We start from the raw sequence: 14,064 nt of genomic DNA, 5'->3' as shown, positions 1-14,064 counted from the left end.
ACATGATTTGCAGGACTCCAGGACATTCAGGTAGAAAGCAATAACTAACCAAGGTAATACTAGCCGATTTATATATATACTGGGGGTTTGGTTACATAATGAATGAAAACTAAATTTCACTGGAGTGGCTCTTTAAAAGTATCCTGTCGCCACTATCTCACCCTCAAAACTAACTTCAGCGGCCAGCAGGGGAGGAAAAATCAAAATTAAATACGACTGATTAAATATTACATCAAAACTATAGTACGCCTAGAAAAATGAAGCAGCACTTACCGCACATGGTTATTCTCCCTCCAGCACTGGCTACATTACTCTCTAGTGACATGTGTATTAATGCATGCTTGCAGTTAATGTCACTTAGTCATAGCTCTACAAGAACGAACAGATCTGTATGTGACACTCACTATTAATGCTATGTAGAGGACTGAACATATATTAGCCTTTCTTAGAGATCAATGCTGCCAGAAAATGAGAGTCTTAGAGACTCTGAAAGACTTGAATGGGAAATTGCAGCTTTTACTAGAGTTTCTGTTGTTTTAAAAGCTTTATATTTTATGACACAAGTGAGGGGCAACTGATGACCAATTAGCACCCTATTTGCTAACATTGCACATGTGGGTATACCACCTTTAACCACAAAGTACAAAAATAATTGTATGTTGAATGTTATAAAAAAAAGTTGTGATAGATAGATAGATATGAGATAGATAGATAGAAAGATAGATAGATATGAGATAGATAGATAGATATGATATAGATAGATAGATAGATAGAAGATAGATAGATAGATAGATAGATAGATAGATAGATAGATAGATAGATAGATAGATAGATATGATATAGATAGAAGATAGATAGATAGATATGAGATAGATATGAGATAGATAGATATGAGATAGATAGATATGAGATAGATAGATATATAGATATGAGATAGATAGATAGATATAAGATAGATAAAATATAGATATGAGATAGATAGATATGAGATAGATATGAGATAGATAGATATGAGATAGATAGATATGAGATAGATAGATATATAGATATGAGATAGATAGATAGATATAAGATAGATAAAATATAGATATGAGATAGATAGATAGATAGATAGATAGATAGATAGATAGATAGATATGCGATAGATAGATAGATAGATAGATATGCGATAGATAGATAGATATGAGATAGATATGAGATAGATAGATAGTAGATAGATATGAGATAGATAGATAGATAGATAGGTATGAGATATATATGAGATAGATAAAATATAGATATGAGATATATAGATAGATATGAGATAGATAGATAGATAGATAGATAGATAGATAGATAGATAGATAGATAGATAGATAGATAGATAGATAGATAGATAGATAGATAGATAGATAGATAGATAGATATAGAGTGGGTCTAGAAAATCTGCAGACCCTTTCACTTTTTTTGCATTTTGTTATATTGTGGCTTTGTGCAAATTTAAAAAAAATAAGTTTTTCCCCATCATTCTACACTGAATACCCTATAATGACAAAGTGAAAACAGAATGTTAGAAATCTTTGCACATTTTTAAAAACTGAAAAACTAACATTTTGCACTGACATAAGTATTCAGCCCCTTCGGTATGACAAGTGAAATGGGGGCCTCCCATTTCTCTTGAACATCTTTGAGAGGTCTCTACACCTTGATTAGAGTCACCTGTGGTAAATTCAATTGATTGTACATCATTTTAAAAGACGCTCCTGTCTATAAGGTCTCACAGCTCACAATGCATATCAGAGCCAAAAGCAAGCCATGAGGAGAAAAGAACTGCACATAGAACTCAGAGACAGGATTGTGTGGAGGCACAGATTTGGAAAACATTTCTGCTGCACTGAAAGTTCCCAAGAGCACCATGACCTAGATGGTTTCTAAATGGAAGAGGATTGGAACAACCAGGACTCTTCCTAGAGCTGCCGGACCACCAAACGAAGTAATCTGGGGAGAAGGGCCTTGGTAAGTGAGGTGACCAAGAACCCTAAGGTCACTCTGGCTAAGCTCCAAGGATCCTGTGTGTAAATGGAAGAAACTTCCAGATGGTCAACCATCACTGCAGCACTCCGCCAATCTGGGCTTAATGGCGGAGTGGCCAGAAAGACACACGAAGCTCAGCTGGAGTTTGCCAAAAAGTACTTAAAGGGTTGTGAAAAACAAGATTCTCTTGTCTGATGAGACCAACATTGAACTTTTTGGCCTCAATTCTAAGCGTTATATCTGTAGTAAACCACACACTACTAATCACATGCCCAATACTATCCCTACAGTGAAGCATGGTGGTGGCAGCATCATGCTGTGGGGATATTTTTCAGCGGCTGGGACAGGGAGACTGGCCAGGTTTGATGGAAAGCTGAATGGAGCAAAGTACAGAAATATTCTTAACCCTTTCCAATCCACTGTCTGACATCTTCCAACATTCTGATTGAAGCCTGTACAGCTCCAATGCCGGAAGACGTCCGACAGGGTATTCTTACTGTATATTACTGGATACTCCGGCATCGGGGGCCTCTCCGGCATGTCACATACTGCAGTACTGGCTCTAGCCAGCAGATGGCACCATTGTAAAATGGCAAAAAGAGAAGAAAGCCCTGAATCCAAAATTGGATTGCAAAGGGTTAATGTAAACCTGATCCAGAGCGCAAGCAACCTCACACTGGGAAGGTTCACCTTCCAACAACACAATGACCCTAAGTACTAAGCCAAGACAATGCAGTAGTGGCTTAGGGACAACTCTGTGAATTTCCTTGAGTGGCCCAGCCAGAGCCCTGCAGTTGGGAAAACCTGGCAGGAGTGTGTGCAACATAGTTACCCAGAAGAGTTAGCTGGTGCCAGAGCCATTGTCAGGTGTACATCCTTGCTGCGAGGATCTTCTCCTAGGACAACTAATACGAGAGAGGTAGACAGTCAGATGGAGACTGTGACCAAAAGTGGGCCTGTGACAGTTGAGAGGACGAATATTTTGGGATTGCAAGCAACGAGTCTGAGACAGTAGTGTAGGAAGGAAGCCACAGACCGGCGCACCAAGTAACTGGGTGTAACTGAAGAGAAGGGATTGTATGAAACCCTGAGGACCTGGGTAACAAGTTAAATGCCTTTCCAGGTAGCCAACAGGCCTTGAGCTCTTCCAAATGTTGGCCGATTTGTGGTGCTCCTCAGAGTGTCTCTCCGCATCTGTTTCTGAGGATGGCTTCCCTTTCTGGATGGATGGATAGATGGATGGATGATGCAAAAGATGTGGTCACACCCAGGTCCTGGAGCTTTAGGGTGTCCTTATTATACTTACCTAACAGGCCTGGTCCAGGTCCCTCACGCTGCTCTACAGATCTCCGACACGCTTCTTGCAATCCTTGGCCATCCATAGAAGATCACTTCCTGGTTACAGGATTCATAAATCCCGCCTCCAGGAAGCGATGGCTCTGATCAGCTTTTCAGCGCTGCTCAGCCAATCAATTCAGGACTCGATGAACCAATGCGATAGCTGTGACTTGTTTATTGAGTGCTGCATAGATTGGCTGAGCAGCGGTCAAAGAACCAATTACAGCAATTGCATTGTGGAGGCGGGATTTATTAATTGGTCGAGCCGTGGCATTAATTGGCCAATTCATTATTCCCGCCTCCATAACGCAATGGCTGTGATTGGTTCTTCGACTGCTGCTTAGCCAATCAATGCAGCGCTCGATAAACCAATCACAGCCATCACAATGATTCTCGAGCACTCCTCAGTCAAGCAATGCAGCACTCAATGAACCAATCAGAGCCATCACTTTCTGGAGGTGGCATTTATGAATCCCGTAACCAGGAATTGATCTTCTGTGGGCAGCCGAAGACTGGAAGAAGCTCGTCGGAGCTTCAGAGAGCGGCAGGAGGGACCTGGATCAAGACTGCTAGGTAATGTATTCCTTTTTTTAATGTAATGCAGCTGAGACTAATTTTCGGGGTAGAGCTTATATTTCAAGCCTCCCCCCAAAAATCAGGGTAGGGCTTTTTTTCAGGATAGGTCTTATTTTTGGGGAAACAGGTTAGCTAGATAAACAGATTAGATGTAATGTACAGTATGGGACACATTTGCATTCATCACACCTTCATGGCAAGTGTCACCTTTGTCATATTAAAGCAGCTATAATTAGATCAAAGACGGTTTCCTAATTACAATGAAAAATCACCCTGCAGTATACCCCAAAGCCCATAATGAGATTGTGCTCCTACAAATAATTAATCTTATTTGGCTGTACATAAACTATGTAGGGTTGTTCATGACAGGAAAGTAATGCCAAACAATAGCTACACATGCAGAAGCCAAATATTTGCTTCTGATAATTAATCTGAGTACTACATAGATGAAAATGATTCTGGCCTATTTTCCTTAATAATATGCAGTTTCATTTGTGCTCACTATCTCCTTTCTGTACTCAGACAGAACCCGGCTGAAGCCACAAATTTCAGCAGGATTGACTGAGCTGACAATCTAATGCATATGGGGCACCTGGCCACCCCTTAACAGCAGATGTTGGGGGAAAGAAAGATCTGATGAAGTACTGATGGGGGCTACCTGCCAGAAACAAACATTGCAGTTTGGTATCTAGTGCTATCTAATACATAAGTCATTGCTAGGGGCATCAACAAAAGTCACGGGGCCCAATGTAGTAAAACTTTTATGATGGGTAAAATCTCACCTTAGGCTACATTCAAAGGGGTGAGCAAGATATCGGGCCAAGAAACGCAGCCAGATATCGCACTTGTCAAACATGCGTTTTACCCATGAATGCAAGGGGTCTTTTATGCAAAAACGTCTCACATCACTTCTCTGAAAATTCCCATCCTCCAGCGCTTGATTCATGCACGTCAGAGGATCGGAAAGTGTTTCCCATTGACTTCAATGGGAAACATTACATCGCACTCACATGCACATGAAATGTTTGACTGTCCCATTGAAAGTAAGAGGCAATGCATTCTGAGGGACACAAAACAATAGGACATCTAGCGATTTTTTTTTTTTTTACCTCGCAGCATCACTTGATTCTTATACCCCATTAAACTGAATGACTAACGATAAATGAACAAATTATCAATGGCCGTTGAGTTTTGTGCAATCCAGCAAGAAACTGAATGATAATAACTCAGTGTACAAGGGCCCTGAGGGTCCTTGCCATGTTCAAAGGGGTTATTTGGGGATTTCTACTATTGGTGACCTATCCTTAGGCTTGGTCATCAATAGCTGATTAGTTGGGGGCTGCCAATCAGGATTCCTGCTAATCAGCTGATCACTGGGCCTGTTGTCAATGGGAGCTGTGTCTGTAGTATAAAACTGGCCACGGTAATGCTGAGAGGGCTCTCTACTTCCAGCGCTACCAACACTGACAGTGGATCCAGCGATCAGCTGCTCGGTGGGGATCCGCAGTGGCAGGCTCCTGTTGATAAATTATTGATGACCTTTCCTGAGGATAGGTCATCAATAGTAAAAGTACAGGACAACCTCTTTAAGTCTGTATCTTAAAGTTCTGTTTAAATTCCCCAAAACTGATTTAGAAGGACCCCAGGGATACCTAGTTTCCCTGAAAATAACACCTACCCCGAAAATAAGCCCTAGTCTGTTTTTCAGGATTTCAGAGAGGCTTCAAATATAAGCCCTACCTCAAAAATAAGCCCTAGCTGAATTACATAAAACAAAAAAACTGAATTATGTTACCTAGCACGCTTGGTCCAGGTCCCTCCTGCTGCTCTCCACAGCTCTGGCACATTTCTCACAGTCCTCGGCCGCCGATATAAGATCACTTCCTGGTTACGGGATTCATAAATCCCCTTCTCACAAAGAGATGGCTGTGATTGATTCTTCGGGCACTGTTCGGCCAATCAATGCAACGCTCGATGAACCAATCACATCCATCGCTACGTGGAGGTGGGATTTATCAATCCCGTAACCAGGAACTGCACCAGAGCTGTGGAGAGCAGCGGAAGGGACCTGGACCGAGCTCCCTAGGTAAGTGAAGTAAGGCATCCCCCAAAATAAGACCTAGTGCCTCTTTTGGTGCAAAAAATTAATATAAGACAGTGTCTTATTTTGTGGAAACACGGTAGAACGCCAGAATGTAGAATTAAATATGGTGTGAATATACAGATCTAGCAGCCACCAACATGATGGCCGGCACACTATGGTAATAGCGCAGTGCGCTACGACACTCTACAATGTACATAGTGCAGCTGTTCTCATTCACTTTGAAAGAGTAATGTATGACACAAATAGCGCATTATGGCGATCACTTAACGATCGTAATAGCGATCACTTTAACAATCACTACACCTGTGTGACGAAAAGTGAAGTGCCTCTAGGGCAGCTTCCACAAATACTGTGGCTATGCAACTAATGGCTCCACACACAATGCCCAGGTTGAATTTTACATTTTTTTAGTGTGCCGCTCAGCATCACTAATGCAGTGCAGTTCTACGCCTAATAGTATCTCATGGTTTAATGAACTGTAACGTTTTAAAATTAACAGGACCCCCAAGAGGGCCAGAGGATAAGCCTGATCATTGTATAATGAAAAGTATGCAACTTATTAATGTATTTTGTGTTTTAGTTGGGAGTTCTAGAAGCCAAAGAGCACTTAGCAGTCTCCGTAATGGGGCTTCCCTACAATAGACATTTATCGCGTATCCACAGGATGTATATGCTAAAAGTCTGACCACTGGGACTGAAACCCAGGTTGCAACACATTCTTGCGATGGCACAGGAGTTAACATAGAGACCTGGAATGCTTCTTAAACAACAAACATTTTACTGAATGCTCTCACATGCTGCATACAACTTCCGTCAGCAGTTAGGGTGGAACAGTTGATGCGATTTACCTTACGCCCTGAATTTGACTCGGCTCTAAACTGGGTCACTTGGGCTCCCATGCCACCTATGCCTTAGAGTCCTTTTACACTGGCCAACCAATTGGAACAGAGCGTCTGAAGTTATCCCAGCGCTGATCGTTCCTGTGCTTTTATACAGGGTTGAACATCACACAATGAATGGAGGCGGCATGGGTCGGAGATCATTCCAGCCCTCCCGCCTCCATTTACAGTAAAGTCCATTGTTCTTAGATGAATGACCCTGTTTACACAGGTCTATCGGCGTTAATTTTTTATGCATGCATAAACTGAACGATAATCATTCAGATTTTTACTGAATCGTGGGAATCTGAACAATTATCAGCACATATAAAAGAGCCTGTTACGATCGTGTGGGCAAACTAAGCACGGGGCCCACATGACCATGACCAAATAGGACTGTGTACGCACACAGGTTGCAAGCAACTGACCCTGTGCTACCGGGAGGTTAGCATGGCCCTACCTAAGCGGGGATATTGCCCCAATAAGGGCAGCCTAGCTGATCCTAGGAGCCACGCACCAGAACAGGACACATACACATGCCACATACATAGCCACAATGCAAACACTAATAGCAGATGATAAGCATATATAAATATAAATGCGAGGTGTTAGTTCATACATTGGCCAATGAACTTAAGCTGCAAGCCCCGGCAAGGCCCCTCATATCCTGCAGTCGCTAAACTAGCAAGACACATCTACTAGAGGGCCCTAGGGGCCAACCTAGTGCAGACATAGCAAACAAACTCAGCAGACCAAACTGACACAAAATAAACGTACAAACGGACATGAACCAGCAAGACACAGATCACACAGCAACCTTCAACAGACAAGGATTTATGACTGCTCAGCCTAGGGGCCATACAGAGACTGACCAGAAGCTGGGTTTATATGTGAGCACAGACCCAGGAGGTTGGCTAGCAGGAAGTACCACACCCAGCCAACTCAATCAATTAACCCTGTGAGGGCTGTGCTGCTAGGAAGCTTAGAACTACAGTGCAGTTAGAGAGTTTTCCTGGTGTAACAACCACCATCTAGGGAAGCTCCCCAACTGCTCCTTGACATTTCACAATGTAGCCAAATTTAGCAGAGTAATTTTAACAGAAGTTACCTACAAACAGAAGTAGAACACACACAATGCTAGTAGTAAAGAAAAACTTCTCTCACTACTTAACTCACTCGGCCTTGGCTTACTTCAGCGGCACCTAACTATCCCCCTAACTGCTACCTTACACTATCCCTCAACTTAAAGAGTTCAATCTGCAGCACTCCGTTTTTTCCCCCCACAAATTAGGATACCCTTTTTTGGATTAACCCTTTCCAATCCACTGTCTGACCTCTGAAGACATTATGATTTAAGGCTGTACAGCTCCGATGTTGGAAGACGTTCGTCTGGGTTCTCTTACTTTATATTGCCAGCCTCTCTGCTGTCGGAGCCTATCCAACGTGTCACCTCATGCAGTACTGCCTTTAGCCTGCATATAGCACCCTTGTGTAACAGCCAAAAAAGAGTAAGCCCCCTAGGAAAACCAGGATACAAATTGGATTGGAAAGGGTTAACATCCATAGTCTAGAATTCATGTTCATTACAGGGTTGATGGTCAATGGCACAGTCATCAGCCCACTTGCTGGTGTTGACAAAATGTAGACATTGAAGACCCTCTGCTCTGCTCCTGATATAGACCGCCCTCATAGAGATCGGTTGCTCAGGTCGTGAATAATAGGACTTTCTGGAAATGCTGCTGCTTTCTGTTTGGCCTCTGGGCCGCTGCTCTCGAAGGCCACAACACTCCCCTACAGCTTCTGCACAGGCAGTGTCCCACTGCGTCAAGTGCTTGGCCGTGCCAGAATCTTGTGTGTAGAAGCTGGTTATATAGGCTGTCCATACATCTTAAATTCCACTTGAAATCAAGGTTCTTTACTTTCTTTGGCATGGTCTCCCATCTGACACCCAATACACATATATCTCTCACTTGGACCTATGCATTTTGATGAAGCCAAAGCCTTTCTCTTTGTGGAAACCTATTACTGTACCATTTTGTGGGACTGGACCAATTCCTCTCCATCCTCACCCATCTCAGCTTGGATACTCCATTTCTTCTGTTTCCATGCCTGATCATAGTACAACTTTTATGACTACCGCCATATCGCGCTCGTGTGAAACTGGCCTTAATTGTAATATTGTGAAATAAGATATCAAGAGTATTCTAGTGAATTACTCTAAAAGCAGTTCCATAATACTGTATATATGCACAAAGTCACCCAAGTTGATCTTTCCCTCACTATCACTAATACCTATGGTGTAATAATAGGCCTCCTACATATATTTGAGCTTCAGTAGCTTCAGTGTTTCTCTGCAAAAAGTATAAAATGTGACTTTAATATTAGATACCAATAATATGTTCTACAAGAAATGAAGCAGAAGAAAACAGGACTACCAACTGTGGCTTTGGAAGGCTGAAAGAATGTAATACAAAGGATATTTTGTTCTATTAAGTACCATTTAAATTTGTGTTCCAGCCACCTGACATATTTCCGCAACACCTGACAAAACCTTCACTCTCTAAGTCATTGTGCACTCAACCATACTACTACTCATTACAAGCTCTGATGTGCGGACCTGCAATACAGCAGCTATAGAACCTCTGCAGCTCTGTATGTCTCTGTTTTCTTATTAAAAATCATGCAATGTGGCATTGCCGAGGGTATACTTGGCATACTTTGGAGCAGTATGCATCACATCGGTATACCCTTCCGTTTTTTTACCATATGGAATAGCATAGTCAATGTTTTTTCAAAATGGTACCCTATTAGGGATGTATGCCCTGTATCCCTATACAGTGGCATACATATGTTAGAGCTATCCATTAAAGGCATACTTTGGAAGATACTTGTACTCCTATGATGGAAGGTTCTGATGAGATTAGAACAGAGCCTGCATGGTGCACTACATGTATCAGTGAGACTGGCACCCTTTGTATGCCTTATCAATGTGCAAGTATATTACTAAACACCCCCTCGCCCAATATGTGGTAGGCATGTGGTTAGTTGTTTATCAGTATATTGTACCTGTGCAATGCTCCTCCATATAGTAATTTACCTGTCTACATGCTGTCGGATGTGGTGTACATACCAACCTTTGCTTCTTGTATTAGTATAATAGTAAGTATGGCCGCCATCTGTGATTTGTGTCCTTTTACTGAGATTTGCTTGTAATGTTAGTGTATGGACTCATAAGGACTCAAAATGCACATGCAAAAAAAATTGCAGCATGCACAATCCTGGTGTGCATTACACGCACATACAGGCCAATATAGTGTATGGGGATTATTGACACACAGCAAGTGCGCGTGTCATTGGTAGCTGTGGCAGGGCAGAGTCTCAGCCACAAGCCGAAACCAGTTGCCTGGGAACGCACTCTAATATGGTACCATATAGAGCAGTGGTGGTGAACCTATGGCACGCAGAGCCCTCCCTGTTGGCACGCATCGCCGTCAGCCGCTCACCACGTTAGTGAATACTGGCAGGGGCCGCAGCTCCCCTGCCGGCATTCACAAAGCAGCGCTGCTATGTGAGCTGATCTCGGCTGCATATTAACTTTTTCTTCCCCACTTCTGCCCTAATCAGCAATTCCAGCCGCCTGATCGGTTGTTTGGTGAATCAGTCAACCCAAACAACCAAACAGGTTGATGGAATTGCTGGTAAGGGCAGAAGTGGGGAAGGAAAAGTTAATATGCATCCCGGCCACACTGTGACGTCAGTGTGCAGCCAGGATCCTCCCCCCCCCCCCTCCCCTGACGTCTCCTACTTGGTTTCATGAGAGCAGGGGGAGGAGGCGTCCAGCAGCACACTGACGTCAGTGTGCACCTGCTATCAGCGCTGCTGGAGGGCACGCCGGGCAGAGGAGAAGTGGCGCTTCCACAAGGAGGAGGGGGTGAGTATGTGGGTCTCGGGGGGGAAATGGGGGGCCGCTGTGGGGTGTCACTGTGCTACTGGTAGGCCACTGTGGGAGGGTCACTGTGCTACTGGGAGGCCGATGTGGGGTATGACTGTGCTACTGGTGGGTCGCTGTGGGGTGTCACTGTGATATTAGGGGGACGCTGTGGGGTGTCACTATGCTACTGGGGGGTCACTGTGGGGTGTCACTGTGCTACTGGGGGGCTGCTGCGGGGGGGGTCACTGTGCTACTTGGGGGCCGCTGTGGGGGGGGGGGCACTGTGCTACTGGGGAGCTGCTGCTGGGGGTCACTATGATACTGGGGGGCCGCTGTGGGGGGGTCGCTGTGCTACTGTGGACCGCTGGGGGGTGTCGCTGTGATACTGGGGGCCGTTGTCAGGGGAGGGTCACTGTGATACTGGGGGCCGCTATGGGGAGGGGTTCACTATTACCGTTAGGGGCATCACTATTATACTGGGGGCCGCTGTGGGATGAAGGGGGTCATTATTATCGCTGGGGCTGCTGAAGGGGGTCACTATTATCACTGGGGCCGCTGGGGGTGGTCACTATTATTACTGGGGCCTCTGGGGGTGGTCACTATTATTGCTGGGGCCGCAGGGGGTGGTTACTATTATTGCTGGGGGGGGGGTCACTATTATCGCTTGGGCCGCAGGGGGGGGTCACTATTATACCTGGGGTTTGTTTACATGTGGCGGAAATGGACAGGATGCAGATTTTGACTGCTTTTTGGATGTGGAAATGCTCCACAGAAATTTCCGCTGAGGGCATTCTGCGGTATTTCTGCGCCCAAAAAGCAGTCAAAATCTGCACGCTGTCTATTTTGAAGCAGCCCTGTCCTTTTTAGAACAACGATAGTAAAATCGTCCATTGTGATAAGCCCCGCCCCCTGACATGTTGGCACTTTGCAGTAAATAAGTGGGTTTTGGGTTGAGGTTTGGGCACTCGGTCTCTAAAAGGTTCGCCATCACTGATATAGAGGCACACAGAAGTCTCCATCTCTGCAGTACTGAACTGTAAGTGCCACCATACAAGCTCCGTACTCTTCTCTACTGTGTGTTAAGATGCTTTCTGCCTGCAAACTACACAGGAGATGAATATGCAGGAGTTTCATGCAAAAGCCTTTGTAGTTTCTGCTACAAAAGACTGGACCTGACCTTTACTGACAGCTGCAAAACTAGAGAGACTGTTTCTGAAAGTCCAGCACTGCACAGAATTATTGACAGTGTCTCTGTTCCATTCTGACAGTCTGCTCCAGGTTACAAAATAACCTACAAATTTTTATATTTTGTAAAGCCAGCATGTGCCACTCTGTTTTTAAAGAACGAAAAGCTTTCACATGGCAGAAAGATGTGTTACTTTAAGATGCAGGAGACTTTGATTTATCACTCTGAGTCCTGCGAGGTGAAGGGAATGACACATGTGCCATTTGGGGCTTCTTTTTCAAAGTTTTCTGCTAAGTTTTCTGCGATGAAGGAAATGCACAAGATTTATAGAACAAGTCAAGTTGATTTCATCTGATACTCTGTGTAACATGTTTGTAGGTCTGTAGGTATTTATTGGCTAGAGATGGAACACATTTTCCTAAAACTCAAAAAGGGGGCTTATATTTTTAGTGATTAACAGTCAATCAGAATTTTATGACATGCGCAATAGGTTTTCCTAATAAACGGACTCACTTCATTGCATCGGCTCATTATAGTGCCACGAAATCCTAATTCTCCTTATAAATTGCAGTGATTGGGTACAGAAAAATCATTATCTGTGTATTTAGGATAAGTAATGGCAGATACCAGTAACGAGGCTTTGATTTGCAATACCAGAGTATTTTACAGCACATCTTAGGATACACACCTCTTAAATGCCAGTGTGCCAAATACCTCCTTTTTAAAGGAGGCGGGAGAATAAAACAAAAGGTACGTGGCAAACAAATAATGATTAATCCGGAACGCAAAGATGTGGAAAAAGCTGAATTTGTCCTTTTAACTGTTTCTTAATCATTTTTCATGAGTCAGAGTAAAATGTAAGAGGTTGGCTTGCAGTTCTTTTGGAAATGCACTGATCGCTTCTGAGTGTGAAAGAACAAACTCGGCTCTGTTACATCTGCACAATGGATGAAGCAGAGGTTGGAAATGTTGCACTCCGCCTTGCAAAGTAACTGGCAAGGTATTAATAATCCCATAAATAGAGAATCAAGTTGTCAGAATATGTACTGGATATTTAGTGATATAATAAGAAAAAACATGAAACAGTCATATACATATAATAAATCTGCATAAGTCTTAAACATAAGTCTATCACACAAGTGAGGACTGTGCATTTTAAAGGGTTAATACCACAGGGAACCAAATAAAGCTACATGGGAAATAGAGGAGTTATTGATTGCTTTAAAAGTTACATCTCATGGTAAAAAAAATAGTGTAAATGTTGCAAAATGATTAAAGCAGCTGTGCTTCCCTATAGAATAGACTAGTGGGGCGCTGTGCTTACCAATGAAGATACTATGATTGACACATTCTTATTTACTAATATTTACAGATGTGCTTTGACTCAAGTAGATGATAATAAAAAACTTTTCCCAGTTAGTTTGCAACTATGTAACCATCCAATTGATAGGCTTATAGAATGCCACTCATACCTTAGTAAGGTGCTGTCTCTTGGGACAGGCTGCCTAGGGCTTCCTCCCACCCCTAGGTGGCTTCTCTGTGGATCTGGATCTAGGGAAGACCCTCAGCAGCCTCTTTATCTAGGCTTTAGATCACTGAGTACATAAGGTGGAGTTAAGGGCGGCTCTAAAAGACAGCACAGCTGGACTGCAGCCTCCTGGGATGGGAGGGGGGGGGGATTGATTTTATGTGGCGTTCCTGGGAACTCATATAGGGTAGCACAAAGCCAACACACAGATGTGAACTCTGCTGGTTCTATCCTGTACTATCATTTACAGATAAAAGAAGAGGCGCTGAAATATAGCAGCTGTATGACAACAAGGAGGTGTATGCATCTCATCACCTGCAAATCTATCCATCAATTATACACTTATTACCGTGCAAAGCCTATATGAGATGCTGGCTGCTATGATGAGAGTCATCGGTGGTAACACAGCTCCACCACATGCATCAAGCAGTAATACAACCTTCTATACAAAATGCAGCATCCTGCTTAATAACACCAATGACTGACTGAATGATTGATGTATTCATTATA

At 43.4% G+C, this 14,064-nt stretch overlaps 1 protein-coding gene across 1 annotated transcript in view; it reads right to left on the bottom strand.

The window, feature by feature from the left end:
* Positions 1–13,634, bottom strand: part of SERPINF1 (serpin family F member 1) — a 75,193-nt gene extending 61,559 nt beyond the window's left edge. Inside the window, exon 1 of the mRNA XM_066599692.1 lies at positions 13,499–13,634. The gene's annotated coding sequence lies outside the window, so the exon portion shown is untranslated. The remainder of the gene's footprint in view (positions 1–13,498) is intronic.
* Between the last annotated feature and the right edge of the window lie 430 nt (positions 13,635–14,064).

This window comes from Eleutherodactylus coqui, chromosome 4, assembly GCF_035609145.1.
Source record: "Eleutherodactylus coqui strain aEleCoq1 chromosome 4, aEleCoq1.hap1, whole genome shotgun sequence".
Classification (NCBI taxonomy): domain Eukaryota; kingdom Metazoa; phylum Chordata; class Amphibia; order Anura; family Eleutherodactylidae; genus Eleutherodactylus; species Eleutherodactylus coqui.
This window is presented reverse-complemented; position numbering and strand designations above follow the sequence as displayed.